The sequence below is a fragment of the Corvus hawaiiensis genome, chromosome 10 (assembly GCF_020740725.1).
Source record: "Corvus hawaiiensis isolate bCorHaw1 chromosome 10, bCorHaw1.pri.cur, whole genome shotgun sequence".
In the NCBI taxonomy this organism is placed as follows: Eukaryota; Metazoa; Chordata; class Aves; order Passeriformes; family Corvidae; genus Corvus; species Corvus hawaiiensis.
Genome location: NC_063222.1, coordinates 12,034,587 through 12,053,243, shown reverse-complemented (window position 1 = coordinate 12,053,243; position 18,657 = coordinate 12,034,587). Strand labels below are relative to the sequence as shown.

The window sequence follows — 18,657 nt, the reverse complement described above, 5'->3', positions numbered from 1 at the left end:
CTTAGGAGGTGTATAATCTAAGGTTTGAGAACTAGCTGAAGATTTGAGATACCATGGATCAATTTACCACTCGAGTGTGAATTTCCTGTTTGGATGAGGGCTGCTTCTGCTTCATTTCCTTACTGCAATGTGTTTACAGTTACACAGGGTGCTGTGATTAATGTTTGCCAGGTGCTCTAATACTGCTGTCAGGGGAGACATCTAAATATTAGCAGTATCCAACAGAGTACCAGTGTGTCTGAGAAGCAGAGAATCTGATTGTAGAAATGTCCGGTGACTGAACATCAGTGTACAACAATGTGCCTGCAGAAGAAGCATCTTCACAATTGATAAACTTATACCCCTCAAAAATGAGATTTCATCATATTTAAAAGGATAATGGCAACTGTGCTTATCTACATATCTCTGCCTTCAAAATTCCCAATCATCTCTTGGTCCGAGGGTTCCCCAGGTTAATCTGCATGTGGCAAAAAAAGATACACCTCAATCTAGGTGAACATTGGCCATGAGACTTGAGCAAAAATAACCTATATCCATCACTCATATTTATGCCCCTCTCACATCTTCTGCTCCTTTGTGTAGTCACACCAGATCAAGTCCCCAGCTGTATGTGTAGGGCCAGGTGATATTGGCCTCTGGTAAGTGATGAAAGTCAAGGTCATTCACCTGCTTCTGTCTCAGAATCCTCTATTTACAGATACCAATAGAGAACAGGAGACCCTTTTTCCAACCTAGAACATAACTTTGCTCTAGAACAAAAGTTTGCTGAGGTTTGTTATATGTTGTAGAAATGATCAGAGTGCATTTCTAAGTAGAAGAATGCAATTTTTCTATGTAAAGGCTACCTTCTGGACCAGAAAATCATTAAAACTTGGCCTTTGATGAGGAAGAAAAAAATGAGCATCTAGTGTGCGTTTAAAAACCCCCAAAAGATAGATTGATAGCTCTGGCAATACCTGGGTTTCAGTAATTAGCTTAGAAAATACTCCTGTGAATATTAGCTGTAGCAGAGACTTGCTAGATTAAATCTGAATTGTTAAAACGTTCTGGAAAACTGAGGGGGGAAAACTCTGTTGTCTTAACATGCCCTTGGATGTATTTAACTGCTTTTACTGTTGTGAATTGCTTCTAGAAGGCCAAATGACATGCCCAGGTATTTCCTTAAGAAGTTTTTCAGTTTCCTGAGTCTGGCATTTTGCAGTAGCAATGCTCCAAGCATTTAATTGGTCTCCCTTGTATATCTGGCAGTTCTCTCCGTAAGTTCAAACATTTTGTTTGCATTACCTCCCACTCTCAATAACAGATGTATACCTGCATATACTTTTTTTTTTAATTTTTTTTTTTTTTTTTTTTTTTTTTTTTTTACTTCATTCTTGCATGTTAAACTATTTGTGGAACTCCAGAGCCAGTCAGGCCATTTTTACATCCTGGTGCTAGCTAATCTTGTGCTGTTTGGCTGTGAAAATTTCATGTTTGGGCAGAGTAACTTGGCAGAATTTTCAAGCATTTTGACTGTGTTCATATTCAACTGTGGAAGTAATCTCACATGGGGAGCATGGTTTCAGGTCTGCTCTGGGACCTGGACCCATCAGCACCTGTTTATACTTATGGAAAAACTTGTTAAAGTCTGCACCATTCTTCATGGGCTCAGTGTTAAATCCTACAGGAGCAATGCCCAAAACTGCAATTTTGAACATGACTTTCTCCCTGAAAATGCTTCTCAGATTTGTTCTTAATTAATGTCTTCAAAGTTCGAGTTTGTCACTTTCTCAGTGAGCTCATTTTGCTTATGAATCTGCCACTTAGCTCAGTAACATTAAGCGCTGCTGTCAAAAGCTGATTGATTGCTGCTTTCCATGAAATTGGATATAGGCCACCCAGTGGGTGATACTTTTGCATTTGATGCAGTTTTCCATGTTGCTCTCTTTCTGGCTCCTTGACGATAATTTCTTGCTTTCTTGTCTACTTCTCTGGGTCTGTGCAGAGCTACTGGAACTACACAGATTACACCCTTGTTAGATTGCCTCCCTTATATTCCTCACCTCTTGATCCTTCTAAACGTTTTTGTACTCTGCATTCCTAAGGGTTTATTTTTCTCCTTTTTATTTTAGCCACAGTATTTGCAAAATTGTACAACAGAAAAGAAATATGCTGCCAAGTGGAATCCAATGCTCTGTGGATCTCACAGAGAACATGGGGGTCTCATATGTGCCTTTCTGCAAAATAGCAACAGCAGCAATCAAGGATGCCCTGCAGCTTCTTCCAGCTTCTCTGGGGATGGTCTATGAGCTTTCCATCTCAAAGGCTTTTTTTTCCCAAGTATTCTACCTTTTCTGTTACAGTTTTCTCTTAAACAATATGCCTGTATGATAAAAAAGAGGATGAGTTGCCTTTGCCTCTCATGGAGCTGTTTATAAAGGAACCCTTTTCTGCCTGTAGGGGAAAAGTTCCATCTGGATGGTGGGAGCAGTTAGAGATTGGTCATTTGCATGCTAGGAATCAGTTTCACTGGCTATTTTACTGTCCATCTTTATACTCCAGCAAGAGTAGGAGATATCAAAGGTCCTGTCTCTCTGTGTGAACAAGCTGGATGCCATGTGGATGTTGCTTTAAAAATATCTGCAAAGACTTCAAACAAAAACTTGGATTCTTTACCCTGAGTTCCAAAGGCCATATCTTTTTTTAGAAGGCCCAGAGGAGGGGCCTGTCAGTAGAAGCAGTAAATTTACCAAATTTATTCAGACATTCGTAGGAACAAAATAGCACCAGAAAGCTATAAATTCATGAATTTAGAGAACTCCCTACAATGAGGGTGGAAATGATCATAGTAAACTACATCTGAATGCAGTATTCTGTTTCTACTCCTTTAAATTAACTTGGCAAAGATATGTGATATTCACTATTAGGGTAAAATTGTGAAGCAGCTGCACTGACGGAAGATTAATTATCCTTTACACTGCTGACATTAACCCTACCTGTCATCAGGGTGATGGGAAGAGTTGCCTGCTCATCATGTCATTTTGTGAACACATTTACTACCACTATGTTATTTTAAATTATCATAAAACATGAGTGAAAATGGAGACTGTCACCTGTGGTTTTCTATCAGCACTTTATGATGATCAAATCTCTTAGATTTTTAAATCAGAGGGAAAATATTAGTAGTCATCAGTTAGACTTTGGAATTCCCACACGGTATGTACACCTTTGATACCCTTGTAAGTGACTTACTGTGGTGAATCTGAGATTGTGCCATAAAAAATCCCCAAGACCAGAAAGCTAGTTCTGCTTTCTCTAGAAATAGAAAGAAATAACTGGTGTGCCTTAAGGGAGTAGGGTGTCTTGCTGGTTTCATTGACAAGGCTACTCTAGCTTAATTTTTCTCTCTATTTATCTGTTCCAATAATTATGATGAGGTAAATACTTACCCCAGGGCTGGACTGCACTAACAGAAACCAGGACCTGAGAAACCTGGGTGAGAGGCAGAGCTGCCCAGTGGGTCTGTTGTCATGCATTCAGGTAAGATGAGTGTCTGTCACTGGCTGTGCACTCTGGCTCCAGACCTCTAAGAAAGATGTGTGGGTTGGGGGAGCTCTGCTAGTGAAAGGTGTCGTGCTGGCTGCCTGGGGGTGGAGAGTCCTGGGCCTCTGCCATCCTGGTGACATAATATATTGAGGAATGCTACTCTGATTCTTCCTGTGTTGCGGGGAGAGTCTCCAGGGCATATCTCCAGATACAGGGAGTGGGGAGGCCAAAAAGGGCTCCCTAGACTTTGAGACCTCCATTGCAGGACATGGTGTCTTTGCTTCTAAGGATTGGACACAAATTCCTAGAGGTCAACACACTAGAAGGGTGGGATTCCATCCAGAGGGACTTAGGCCTGAGTGGTGGGTCTGTGAAAATCTCTTGAAGTTCAGCAAGGCCCGGGGCTGGGGCACTCCCAACTACAAACAGAGGCTGGCTGGAGCATGGACTTGAGAGCAGCCCTGAGGGGAAGAACTTGAGGGTGTTGACTGATGAGAAAGTCAAGATGACTTGGCAATGTGCAGCCCAGGAGGTCACCAGCATCCTGGGCCTCATCAAAAGGTGTGTGACTGGCAGATCAAGGGAGAGGATTCTGCTGCTCTTGTCTTGTGAGCTCCCACCTGGACTTCTGCATCCAGCTCTGGGGGGGAGAAGATTGGTAAGAAGGATGGGGACCTGTTAGAGTTGGTCCAGAGGAGAACTAGGAAGCTGCTCAGAGGGCTGGAGCACCTCTCCTATGAAGGCAGGCCAAGAAAGTAGAAGTTGTTTAGCCTGGAGAAGATGAGGCTCTGGGGAGAACTTAGAGAATCTTCCTGTATCTAAAGGGGCTTCCAAGAGGGCTGGAGAGGGACTTTTCATGTGGCCATGTAGTGACAGGACAAGGTCTAATGGGCTTAAGCTGACAGAGTAGATTTAGGTTAGATATTAGCAAGAAATCCTTTACTGTGAAGGTAGAGACTGGCACAAGTTGCCCAGAGAAGCTGTGGGTGCCCCATCCCTGGAAGCCTCAGGAGGCCAGGCTGGATGGGGCTTTGAACAACTTGGTCTAGGGCAAAGTGTCCCATCCATTAGCAAGGGGTTTGGAACTAGTTGATCTTTGAGTTCCCTTCCAAACCAAACCATTGTATAATTCTGTGAGCTATTTGTAATCCCATAAAATTCCCAGTAGGAAGTGGGAAAATGCCACTGTTTAGTATGATATTAACACATAAGCTCTCTCTATAAAAGTAATGCTAAACTTTCATCTCCTCTGTCATACAAAGGTCAATTTTAACATGAGTTTGGGACATTTTTCACTGTTAAATCTTCATGTGGGATGTTACAAAAGTCATGGGCTTTCAAGTTTGTGCATTGAAACTTCTCCCTGTAAAGAGAAGAAAAATATTAATGTTTGTAGAGAAATAGCATTTGCAATTCTAACAGGCTGGAGGAGCCCATCCCCTAGTTTGCAACAGTGAGCTAATTAGAGTATGGAAACCATGAAGAAATATAAAGTGTTAACTTGATTAAATTGGATATGGGGCTGCCCACCTGTTCATCTAAATATAAGAGACTCTGCAACATGACCCGACAGTCGTCAGAGGTGGGTAAAGCCAGCACAAGCTTCCATGGAGCCCTGGCTTGGGCTGGGCTCTCTGTCCATGAATGAGGACAAGCCAAGGAAGGGAAAAGCCTGCAAAAATGTCTTGGCACTGCTTCCTGGCTCCCACAGTGACCTTAGATACATATCACTTTATGTAATATTTTTTTCAAATGTTATAGTCAGCTCTAATAGCTTGTTGATTCCAGCTAAGCTCTTTGGCTTGGCTCTGCTGTCAAGTGTTCTTGTTTGCCTGGGTCTAGTAAGCTGTGTGGCTTGAAGCTATAGGAGCTTCCTAAATGTTATGGAAGTAAACTCAAAAGCTCCATTGTGATCACTTGTTGAAACAGCTCTTAGTGCACCAAGGTTCCCTGATGCTGAGAAACTAAATGACTCTGACTTGGTGCAAAACCTTGCCAAGCAAATCTGCGTCCAGAACTTATCCACGGTGTGAAGGAGGTGTCTTACAGAAATTCCTTTAAATAACTTCACACCATCCTTCTCAATAGAATTGAATCTGCATAATCCACATGAATCTTTTGACTTAGACGTTGAATCTCAATGCTTCTCTTAGTGGATGACAGTCACCATCCCAGTACTACTAATTAGCTCTTTATTTAAATGAGTCTGAACACTGAACTTCTGTAGGCATGGATGGCATATCTGCCAATTGCATCTTAAAGCAAAGCTTTGAATTGCTCATGTTAATTCCACACATTCCTCTTAGCCACATTTACAGTGTTGCTGTCCTGCAGGTCTTGTTCTCTGCTCTGCTGCTTGTTCCCTAAAATACAGGCTTATTTCTTCTTCTGCCTCGTATATCCATTTTTTGTAGGGCTACCAAGTGTTAAATTTTGGTGAAGTAATGTTATGTTTCTGCTGTAACTCTGCCTCAATGCAGTGATCCTCCCTTGGTTGATCTTAAGCCCGTTAGGGTGCACTGGCCAGCAGCTTCTTTTTGAACATGTGTTACTTCCTTTCCCAGGAGTATTAATTTGAAGAAGCAGCCCACCTTCTAATGATAATATAGAGCTTGACTGTTACTTGCAATTTAATGGTGTGTTGACATTGAAAATCTGTCTTCACTCCAATTTTATACGTTTTATTTATATACATCATATATTGCATTTGTTGCTGAATTAAAAACTGTATTCCTAATGACTTTCATGGCAATTTTGAAAGAGCTGTCTATGTTGCATAAATAACAAGCTTTTCAGCTCAGAAGTGATTTACATCTTCCCAAGTTGCATGATTTCTTTGTTAGGCTTATTAAAAATTCTCAAAGGGCACTTTATTTTTACCTCCCTTCCCTTTCCCTGCCATTGTGTCTGTAATTCAGTGCTCAGAAGCCACAGGGGAATAGCAACCCTTCACAAGCAGCCAGGCTGACAATAAGAAGTGCTGGCTCCAAGTCCTACCCCTGTGCCTTCACTACAATTACACCTTGCCTCTGCTTTGCAGTATCCTGCTTGTTTGTTTCTGGACCTCTTCTAAACAAGAGTTAAGGGCATAAAAATGAATTGTGCAAGAACTTTCCTTTATAGTGACTCTATGCTGTGGGGAATTCTGTTAGAGATTATCTTTTTGGGCCATAAAACTTCTTTCAAATCTCTTTTAAGACGGATGTGAATTCCAGTTTCCTGAGGTAAATAAATACAACTTTCCAATCATGTTCTGTCCACCTGCCAAAATCAGGTCTATAAGGGCAGCCAAAATCTAGTATTGGTTTACACTGGTACGAATCTCCTGACCTTAAAGGTTGAATCTTTGTAACGGAGAGTGGAATTTGGCTTGTGGCCTTGGTATCTTACATGGCAAGGGTGAAAGTATACAGTTCAGACCACATATAACAAGGAGGGGCTGGTGGGGGGAAGTGATGAAAAAAAAAAAAGGTACTAAAAGAAGGCTGTATACATGCATGTGAGCATAGGTGTTTGTATAAATTGCTCTGATTGCTTATTTCTCCGTTCTTTATTAATAAACCTACATAAACTCTTTATATTAAATAAAATAATTTTTTATTTGTATCTTTTGAGTTATCACTTCCTTCCAGCAGAATACCAACTTTTTTTTTTGAAGTCTTTGATATTATGTGCATGAAAGCCAGTATGTTAATGTTTTTCTGTTACATGGTGAATGTTTGGGTGTCACTTTGCCAGTTTGTGCAGCACGTAATCCCCACTTGTTAGGGGTTAGAACTGAGGTTCTATTATAATAGAGAATTGTGAGACATAACTGTTGCTTTTTTCTTTCTTGCTGACTTGTTTCTATGTTCCTTTTTTCCTTTTTACTATGACATCTTTAAATGCTGTCATCATTTTTTCAGTAGAATGTTTCTGTATTCCACCAGGAAAATCCAATAGCTTTTTGTTTTTTAGGTAATTTTAGATAATGTTAGAAGCTAGAGATTGAAAAACTCAATTAAGCAAAAATTATAATAATGGTTTCTTAGATAAAAAATATTTTGGCTATAGAAAGAACACTTGTGTATAGAAACAATGCAAAATAATAATACTGCTTTATTCTGAAGAAAATAGAGAATAATAGGAATGGCCACTTAATGATAATTTTAGAGCAGTAAATTCAGTTTTCACTTGCACTGTTTTAAGGATGAAGCAACTCCATTGAACCAAAAGGAATTGAGGTTTATATGCTGACAGTCTCTTTGCTGTTGCCTTTCTTTACACGTTTACTGGTGATTTTGTCACAAAGCTCAGCAATTTTAAGTAATGTCCATGGGAAGAAAGGGCTCGTCCAAACTTTGAGAATATAAGAAGGCATCTAGGGCCAAAGTGGTTATCCAGTCTGTGTTAAGCACTGCTTGTCAGAGCACCAAAGTTCCATGCTAGGTAAGGGAGTGATACCTACCATAGAAACTGGAGCAGGTTCTTGGCTCAGTGGAGAAAGGGCTGCGTTGTGCATGCGGAAGTCACTTGAAATCTGTGGAGTCTTTCACAAGTACGACTGAAAAGAATTTCTCTCACCCTTTCTGTCCAGAATTGAAGATTAGAGTAAATCTCAAGGTGTTAAAAATATGAATTGTGATTCCACATGGTGTCTTGGTGTGCTTAAATCCCAATGGATGAACTCGTGCTTTGTTTTTGGCCTGAATTTTTGTTGTTTGGTATTTGAAAAGTAATTGCTTTTATTAAAGTTTTTTCCTTAATCTTGTGCTAGTACAAAAAACCCTGTGTTTAAGTCTGAAATTCATTTTCTCACAAATGTTATTAGGGTGTTTCTGGATCTGTGGGTGTTTAGCTCAGATTCTTAATAAATGTGCCTTAGAGGCTGTTTTACATTCCTTTGGGACTTCAGAATTTGGGATTGTTATTAGATATTTCCTGTCTGACTCTGAAACAGGGAAGGAAACTGAAAACAGAAGGGTACTTCTTGAGGGAACAGCTGTCCTGATAGTCCCATGGGACTTCCTCTGAAAACCTGGCTGTCTGGACTCTGAGATGGATGAACATCTTCTATCATGTGAGCCTGCCTAAAAAATATGCTGGATTGTGTTGGGAAACAGCAAAAGCTGGATAGTTCTGCTAGAAATGAGGAGGAAAAAGAAAAAGGCCAGGTCAGAGCACCAAAGCTGGCTTCAGCTCTGCTTTTCAATGGCTACTGTGCAAAGACTTGCTAAAATTCTGCCTTCAGTCCCTGGTGTGTTACAGGAGAAGTGCAAGAACAGTGGCTTTTTCTGTTGGTTTGCTTTTTTTGTTCTTGTTCTGTTTTGTTTTTTTTTTCCCCTGAAGTTCTCTGCAAATTTTATGCAGTGCTTTAATCCTGTGCTTTGTGAGGAGAAATTTCACATTTCAATGGAGACAAAGCTACTGGGCAGGGAAAGCCCTGACTGCATTAAAAATTAAAATATTGGGACCTTGATTTTATTTCTTGATAGACACAAAAAACCCAAGAGTGACTTCTGCATGCGTTATCCCTCTCCTTATTTGTGAAGCTGATTACAAGACCTAACCATTCTGTTAGATGTAGTGTTAGGTAGCATACTTGGTTTTTTGTCCTTCTGTTTTTTTCATCAGCACGAGCTTTGTCTTAGGTGAGTAGTGAGGGTATGAAATAAGGAGATATGAGGAATGATGTACAATTTGATCAGTATGTGGCAAGTAACACGATTCTGGCTTATGCTATTGAGCAGGGTGACAAAATGATCCTAAGTGGCATGAGAAATCCTATCCTGGGGAAAACTGATGTCTCTGCTGCTCAAAGCTCCAGCCCAGGCAAGGTGAGGGGCGATGGCCTGTGGAATAAGGAGGGGATGTGGGCAGGTGCTGGTCCCCAGGCTGTCCTGGGGCTGGTGGCACACAGCAGTAACTCGATCTCTGGGGAGTGGGGCTTGTTTGAGAGCTGGCACTATTGAAAACGCTACTCGCTGCTTTAACTGGAAAAATAGAACATCAAGACACTCATACATCAGTGATTACTAGAAAAACTTTACATTCACCCACTTAGCAGTTTATGCAGAAAATTTGGAGTTCTGATAAAAACAATTGTTTCTGGAGAGGTGATCAGACTTAAAAGGCAGGTAGACTTAAAAGGTGAGAGGACATGGGAGATCTTGTTTCAAAATCTACTGAATAATCATCACCCTATGACTTACAGTGGGAGTTTCAAAACCTGTGTTTATGGAGGCAGTGAAGAGCTGCAGAGGTAGTATGAAGTGTTCTGATGTTTGGAATTGCTTATCTAGTATAGATTTTTAGTTTCATGTTCTTAAGTGATGATTTCTTTGGTATTAAGGCTCAATTTAAATATGGCATAACATCTACTAAGTAATTTCAGAAAATCAGGATTGTATAACCTCTTAGTTTATGTAGGAGAAAGTGCAAAACAATTAAGTACAACTGATTATATTCTGAAGATACTGATATGTAGGACAACACGGGAGTCAGGAAAATGAACTCTAAGTAGCCTCTGATCTTAATTGAAAAACTGTGAAGCATGTGCAACACAACTCACAGGTTTCCTTTGTTATGCTTTATATTATATTATTATATTAGTGCCCAGGAAACTGGTTTCTGCTGCCTCTTGGGGATCAACGCACAGCAAATAAATGGGGCCCCTTCATTTCCCTTCTGTGGGGTTTTATTCTTTATTTTTTTTTCCTTCCAGCTCTGTTCTCTCCTCGTATTTTCCTTTTTTTCTCAGCTGTTGAGATAAATAAAAACATGAAGTATGCAGACAAAGTATAGCAAGCAGACATTAAACTTCTGGAATAACTGTTTATATGGTCAGGCTCTGCTTTCATGTACAACTCATACTCAGGTATGAAATGCTAAATGGCTTTGTGTGAGAATCCTACTATTGTTGAAACCAGGGAGAGCTTTGCCATGTTTGGTTATAAAGAGTTTGGTTATAAAACCAAAGAAGTTTGGTTATAAAATTGTCTTGTCTGTCTTCTCAACTTTCTGGTAAGTTCAGTGAAGGGTTCACCAGGTAACAGAGCTGCAGGGAAAGTTCTCCAAACCTTGTGAAGTGGATCATTTGTTGTTTAGAAAAGTATTATGACAAATTATAGGGTAAGCTCCATGTCACTGCTTGAAAAATTTGAATTGCTGCAAGCAAAGCCATCCAGCAGAGCTGCTGAATAGGATGGTGTAAGACTTGGCACTGCTGGTTTTTGCAGGTTTTGCCAGGCTCTTTCGTGACTTTTCTTCCTATCATATGAATTTTGTCTTTTGCAACTCTGTTAGAAATAAATAGGAAACTAAGTAGTGAGCAATGTTGTTTTAGCTGCCTTTAGGCTGCTGAGCCACTAAGCAACAAAAAGAACTTTTGATATAACACCTTCTTTAAAATAATCTCGAATGTTAAAACTTTGCCTTGTTTTTAGATTTAGGGATGTGGGGCAAGGAGGAAGAGAGAGACTCTAAGCCTCTTCTCACAACCATATAATTTGCATTCATTTGTTACTTTCTTTTAAAATAAGGGGACTATGGCACTACCTTGGAAAAAAGTCTGAGTTACCTTGGGTGGGTAAGGATTTGGTGAGACTAGTATTTCATTTAATTCATTATGTAGAAGCATTTACCACATGCAAAGAACCATCACCCATGAGGGTAGTTCTGGTATTAGGTTTAAATCTCTTGTGCTGAAACAGTCACCTTTTGAACAGGTATTTTTTCTGTATATTGGCATGACATAATTAAGCAATAAATCATGAACATTTTTAATTGAGTTGAAAAGTTTACTGATGAAAAAGGGAATAAGAATTTTTTTTCTAATGGAAGAAGCTCTTTGGTGGATGAATTTTGCCATTGAGATTGAGTTTGTTAGTTGAGATCAAAAACTTCTAGTGTCAAATTGAGATTTAAATACCCAGAAGTTAAAAATAATAAATGAATTATTATTAAACAGATATAATTTAATTTTTCATAAACTTTTCAACACGAATGCAATTGCACATAGATGAATTTGTACATTCAGTACAACTTGTCATTCAGTATCAAAGATTATGCTGCTGGGAAGGTAACTTTTCCCTGCAGCTGGAATACAATAAGGGTTTTATTTGTTTGTGTCATGAATTTTGACTGATTCCAGGGACCCCGTTTAATGACTGAATTCTGAACCTCTTGGTACTGTAAATAATCTAATCTGCAACAGCCCCTATGAAACAAAACCAAGGTTAAGAATAGGAAACTTTCAAACTCTCTGTTTTAGGTCAGTATCCTAAATATCCAGTTGTCTCAGGGAATCGTTAGTAAGTTGCTTTCATCTGTTGGTGACCAGTGTGAATATATTACTGAGCTTGACAGCATCTAAAAACTATTGGCATGTGTGCAGTAAGTTTGGAAATCTCAGCTTTTAATGGACAGATGTGTGGTGCAGGAGCTGTGTTCACAACTGGCAGTCCTGTTGCCACTTGTGGTGCACAGTGTGGATGAAAATAAGCATCCTGCTGGCCTCTGAATGTCATTCTTTGAGTCAGGCCTTAAAGGCTTCAGTGAGGGAGTAGTGTAGGCTCCCCCTGTTTTGTGTACCCATTTGGGAATCTCCACCTCTAAAGCCCTGGTTAGGCATATGTCACATGATACCTAAGCCAGGGATTCCCTTCCCCTGATGGAGTATTCCAGCAAGGGAATCATATGGATTCAGGAGGTCAAATACTTAAAGCAAATGCCAGAGCTCTTGGCAGGTTTAGTTTTTTTCAAAGGCAGCTGATTTTGTTTCCTTCCTGGTACTTATGGTTGGCTGGCACCCCTCTTCTCTGGGAACAACAGTAACATTCCTGTGCTTTTAGAGCCAATGTCCATCAAAGACAGTAGCACCAGCAATTAAGGCACTTTGTCTGTCAACCTGCTAGTATTTTTAGGAAGCTGATGGAATTTGGTTTGTCATCTAATGCGTTGATCCTTTGCCAAATGTCAGGTCCCCTGACCAGCCGCCCAAGTCCCTCTAACAACTGTCACCCTGCCTTGCAGAAAGTGGAATGCCATGGAGCTGGCAACTCAATGAAGAATTAACAGCCTCTGCCAGCATGCTCTAATTAAAGAGCTACATAGACAACAGCTGGGAAAAATTCATCAATCACAAAATATTTATTATTGGAATTAAAACACCTCATAACTAATGCATAGATTTGCATTGATTACAATCTCCTGGAAGGAACAAATGGTACCAGCGCTGTGTGTCTGGGCATTTTGAATGTTTATATCACTTGTACGGTCACCCATCTGCCTCTGGTTTGTTAACCATAATTAAAGGGTTGATCAGCTTCTTTGCAGCTACTCAGGGTCAACATCTGTAGAACTGTGATGCTGAACACTACAAGGAATTCTGAATTCACTTTGTCATGTGGTCCATGGCATTATTTGTGTGTGTCAATCTTCCAGGCACGTGGACAGGGCTCTAGAGTTACTCACCCTTGAGCAAATCAGTAGTAATGCAACAAATACTAGATTAGTTGCATAGACTTATAACCATGGTTAGTTCATAAACAAGCTCAGGGTGAATTGCTCAGTTTACTTCTCCGAGCCATTGTGCTGTCTAATGTGGCAGTAGTGCAATGGTGTGTCCTTTTGTAATATGAGGTGGATATGTTGCAGTCAAACCACTAGAAAACTTAATATGAGAAACACTTTCTAAGCTTTTGAAGATGGTCATATAAAAATATGCTTATATGCACTCACATTTGTATATATTCAATGCCATGTATTTTTCTTGGCAACATCTTTTGCCTGATTCAGAAGCAAACTTTTCTATTTCTATCAACACTTACAAGGACTTTTGCAATATTGGTACAGATGCAGTTCTGAAGCACTAGATCGCTGTGTTTATGGTTAGTTCAAGGCCTGAGGTCTCACTTAAGCCCTCCAAATTTATGGTGTACTTCCTAGAACCATTATATCCAAAATGAATGGAGCAAACTTTAATGTTAGAGCTCTAATACAACATCCTTCTCCGAGGCATGAAACTGAAGATGCAGAAAAGAGCAAGCAAGAAGTTAGCTCCAACGTTCTGAACCTCATGGTCTTTCTTCAGTGCTCATGAAATGGTACTTACAGAATCATGTGCTTGGCAAGCTGGTAGTAATTGATTTTCCTCATCTGAAAAAAAAAAAAAAAAAGCTTGAAAATATTTAGTGGCACTGATAGAGTTTGAAAAATATATTAGTAGGTAGGCTGAAAAAAATCAGATTGCTTGTGAATGAGAAAAATTGTATTGCTTTAATTAAATTAAAGAAAATGCCTGGTATCCAGTCCTGGAATGTTTTTATGACACAGTAAGCACTGGCATTTGTGTTTGTCTGTGGTAGAATCTCGTTCTGCCTTTTAGCACAGCAGAAATATAGTTACCATGGAGGAGGTCTACTGGATCTCTTTAAATCACAAAATTAAAACCAAATATAAGATGGTACAGGGACCTAAACATCAGATTCCTGAAAGATAAAATTATCAGCCAACATTTCATGGCTGTAGTAGACACTGTTTTGGTTGATATTTTAGATTAACTTTTAGGTCAAACCTTGAGTATTGCCCAAGATGTGCAGACATTTAATGAGGCATTATAAGAAATTCTTACTACTATATAATTGAGATAAATAACAGTTTTAATGAATAACTATGACCTCTTATGTCAAGAGATGAAGATAATAATTATGTCTAGAGATGAGCAAAGCAGAATTTATTCTTTATCTTGCCTACTGACTTAGTTGGCATTCATGAGAGCTGAGGAACCCTTCCTCTAACGGACATGCTGAACAGTTCATTCACCATGTTGTTCTCTTCCTTTTGACAGGTCCTTTGCTACATGTTGAGCACAGCCCAGACCTTTGAGAATTTTCTATATACTAAGATGAGGAAAAAGAATGATCCTAATGGGTCTTTCAGAGATTCTGTTGTTGGATACTTTTCTGCTTTCACACAGGCTTGATTCTGACATGTCTGTTGACTTCAGTAAAGGTAACATGATATACTTGTTGCTTTGTTGTTTTTTTTCTCATGAGAACAAACTGGATGTGTGTTTAGGTTTGCCACAAAGTGCTACTGGGGTTGGCAGCAGCAAGACAAAGTAAAAGATCCACAAAACAGTGAAATGTTTATTGATGCACGATGTAAATGCTTCGTGTACTTTGTGACAGCTGATGGAGATGATAGTCATAGCCAAGCTGAATTTCCACTTCCATGGACAGATGTGCTAGGACAGTGTGCCCTGGTATTTAGGTATACTGACTTCCTAGACTTGCACCAGGAGGAATTTGCGATTATGGGTGAGGCAGGTCTGCTAATGGCTGTACTTAGATTTTGTGCTCAAACTATGGTAACTTATTTCTAACATTTCCTCCTTAAACTGCTCCATGATGTGTTTATGCACAGTGGAGGGTGTCAGTACTGAACCTAGTACATGTAGCTCCAAAAGCTCCATATGTTTTAAGGATGAGAGAGGTTTTAAAATATGTCAGCCTTTACTGCACTGAAGGGTTTGACTTTAATGCCATACTTGCAGTATTTCTTCTAATTAAGAAGTGAGGAATACTACTAATTCAGCAGTAAAGTTAATTAGCACAGACTATAAATGTTTATTTGTTTTTTAATAGCAACAAATGCATTATAAATGACTCCCGTGTTCATCTGTTGTACAATCCTGCTGTTAGAGTAATTTGTAACATAACTTTTTCTTACAATAGCTGTTGGCTTTGCAAAAGCATGAATATGAGTTTGGTGTTGATTGTGGAATAACCATGTTAAGTGTTAAACCAGCTAAATTTTTGACAGGACTTGCTATGTGAGAAAGATTAAAATAAATTGTGTGTATATTGATGGATATTGAACTGCTTAATGTAGTCCTTATCTACAATCAGAAACCTGCTTTTGCAGGCATTTCAAATCTGAAATAGATGTGTTTTTCCTAAATACAAACTTGCTACATCTAAACTCTAATAACTTTATGATAATTCTTGGATTTTGAAATAAAAGTGTGGAAGTAGAACTTCTAGTTTTGTGTGTTAGATTGACTGGAATTTCACAGATGCTTATGAAAATTTGATAGCAAACTTTAATCTGTAAATAATTTATAGAGTTTTATAATATTTTTGGTAACAAGTACTGTTTTTATAGCATTGTAGATGTACCTAATAGTTTCAAAGTGAGTATTTGTCAACGTTTGAACTAAAATATTGAAATATTTTACTTTACCCCTTAATGTGGTTCTGCAGTTCTTACTTTCTGAAACAGCACAATCATGGAATGAAAAGCTGCCATGTAGTCCTGCTTCATTCAGGACAAACATTTTGTACTGAACTTAATCCCATCTTCTGAAATGAGGGATGCTGAAGAGATTTGGGTTTAAGACATATGCAATGAAGAGGGAAAACAGTAAGGTGTAATTTCTGCTGTGAGGTGATGTCCTTAGAGAAGTATCTTTTTAGAGATCTGTGTGCCAGTTTGGGTTTCTAGAGTGGGAACCTCCAGTAAGTGTGGAAGACAGAGTATTTTGGAAATGACTAAAAGAGAGCTGGTTTTGGGGAATGGAGCTGTTATGGGCAGACTGGTTATACACACCTAATTCAGCCAACACTAGAAAACTGAGAAATAGTCATCTCATACTGTCTTTGTTTTTTGTTTGAAGTAAACTTTGCCCTTGGGTGTTATGAGAGATAAATCTTGACTCTTAATACCCTAATCAATGCTATCATCTTTTCTGCAGCTCCAGTCTTTTCATAGTCTTTTCAGTCTTGACTGCTGGTCAAACTATTGAGTCACTTAAATTGATTAAGGCTTTTCCAATTTTGCAACATCATCGCTAATGCAATGAATCCAGTGACTTAGCCATCTTCTCAGTGTTATTTCTGACTCAAGAAGAGAAGTTTGGAAGATTATCTAGCTGTTGATATGCCGGCTTCTGTATTGGCAGTTTTCCCGTAGAGAAGCAAATAGTGTATGGAAAGCACTGAACTCTTTCCTCTTTGGGAAAAAGAGTAACAAAAACCTTATACGTACACTCAGATATACTGTTGGAGACGCTGAAATGTCACCATAAAGGCTGAATATGATTTACTTGCACAACAAAAGCTCCACTTCTGGGAAGTTGTGTCTTTGGTATGAAAATCAGTGCATCTCCTACGCATTTTTGAGGATATTCTCTGCATAAAGTGTGCATTTGCTGAGGATTTCTGAGTAAATATGTTATTTCTTTAACAAGTGTGATTACTTTTGAGCTTTAATCTTGACTTCTGAATGCAGTATCTATAACTTTGGTTTCTGCAAAAGTTCCCAGAAGGCAGTTACTTGATTGCTGAGGAAATAGTGAGAAAGATCCTGTTTTAGTAGCTATTGCCTGCTTTATACTTTTCACAAAGATATTTGCAAATGTCTCATTAAAACAACAAATCCAAAAGGGTGGAAAGGTGGTGTCTGATCTAACCCTCAGTGAAAAAACCTGGACTGCACAGACGCATTAGGAATTAATTCCAATTGCTGTAGAATAACCTGTAAAGCTGGGTTATGTTAGATTTAGAGGACTAGATGCAGATCTGACAAAGGCAAAGTTGCTTCACATTTTCTTGAATGTTAGAAAAATATCCCTGGTATTTGAGCTGCATTTAGTTTGAAAATTGCTATTGGAGTGGTGAAGAGGATTAGGGGAAGAGGAGCAGAACACCGTGATATGCAATTTTATCCTGGCTTTCATACTCCTACTGAGGCTGGAGAAACAGAAATCAGCCTTTAAGTGGGTATCTGGGTCCTTGGGAAAAGGACTTAATTTCATGAAGAAGAAAAACTACTTACTGATTTTTGTTACTGAGGAAAGCTTGGGACAGTATGTAGGTTTGAGGTAGACTTTTAAAAATCAGTGTGCGAAGCTGGTAAGGGTCTGTGAGCTTGCTTTGCTCTTCATGTGGTGATCTCTGCATTTAGTCCTGTTTGCAGTCACTTAGAGTTTTTACTAATCAGTGTATTGATGGCAAAGTCAGTTTAATTTCTATGTCCTGGACTGTTTGCGTGTTGCTGGGCCCTAAAACAACTCGTGCAGGAATGTTGTTGCTCTTGTCTTTCATATAGAATACTTGACTCTTAAGTCTGCTCACCATTCACAGAATTAGAATGGTGGCTAATAACCATCATATGGTACCTTGGGTGTGAAATGTATGTATCCAGATATTTCTGTCCTCCAGCTCTGTTAGAGTCTGTTGCCTTTAGCTGTGTTGCCCTTGAAACAAGTTGGTCATCAAAACTTATTCAATCTATTGTAAATTTTCTTGAAAAGTTCTAATCAAAAATTTCAGTTTTATAAATTGAAAAGGTTGAATTATTTGCTACACAAATTGGAAATACTCTCTTTTAAATAATAGCATAATGTCATTACTCAGGGCGTTATTACCTTCATTTAAGCTAAGAAAAACAAATGTTTGGCACAGATGAGAATAATCATAAACCTATTGTTATTAAAATGCCTTAATACATTTTCAGAGGGGATTTCCCATTCACGTGTAGGTGTGGTTATACTTTTCAGAGTTTGATGAAGACAGCATCAAGAGCTGAAGTATTTTTAGCACTCTTATAAAGGGGAATATATTAGGAAAACTTAGTGAGTTCATGTGTCTATTGCTTTTTCAAGCTCTCACATCTCACTCAGAGCCTCAGTGCAGCTGGGCTGAATACTCATCTCTTGGCTGTATTTAAGGTCAGCATTGCTGGGAGTTAAAATGAAGGAATAACATAGTGCTCAGGCTGCAATTTCCAGAGACCAGAGATTTCCAACTATGCAAATGTTTATATTTTATTTCTGTTTTAATTCTAAATGAAAAAAACTTAAATATATTGTTCAAAAAAACTGAGAACTGAATTAGTGAAGCCCTGCTGAGGAGGTGATGGTTGAATCCCTGGATGGCAAATGAAAGGGAAAGTACTATCTGCCTTCAGTGGTTGAAAGTTTTATCTTCTATTTGAGAACTCTATAGACCCATCCATCAGGTGGTCTGACAGGGAAATTAAATTGGGTTATAGCACTGCAAGAAGTCCAGATTATGTTCCTGTTGAGCAGTAACAAATTGTGGTGAACCTTTTATAAAGTTTCTTTCTGTTTTTCACAAAATAATGCGG

At 38.9% G+C, this 18,657-nt stretch overlaps 1 protein-coding gene across 1 annotated transcript in view; it reads left to right on the top strand.

Moving 5' to 3' along the window:
• The window catches only part of IRS1 (insulin receptor substrate 1), a 312,856-nt gene that overhangs the window by 173,918 nt on the left and 120,281 nt on the right, over positions 1 to 18,657 (top strand). The window contains exon 3 of the transcript XR_007205688.1: positions 14,354 to 14,517. The gene's annotated coding sequence lies outside the window, so the exon portion shown is untranslated. The remainder of the gene's footprint in view (positions 1 to 14,353; positions 14,518 to 18,657) is intronic.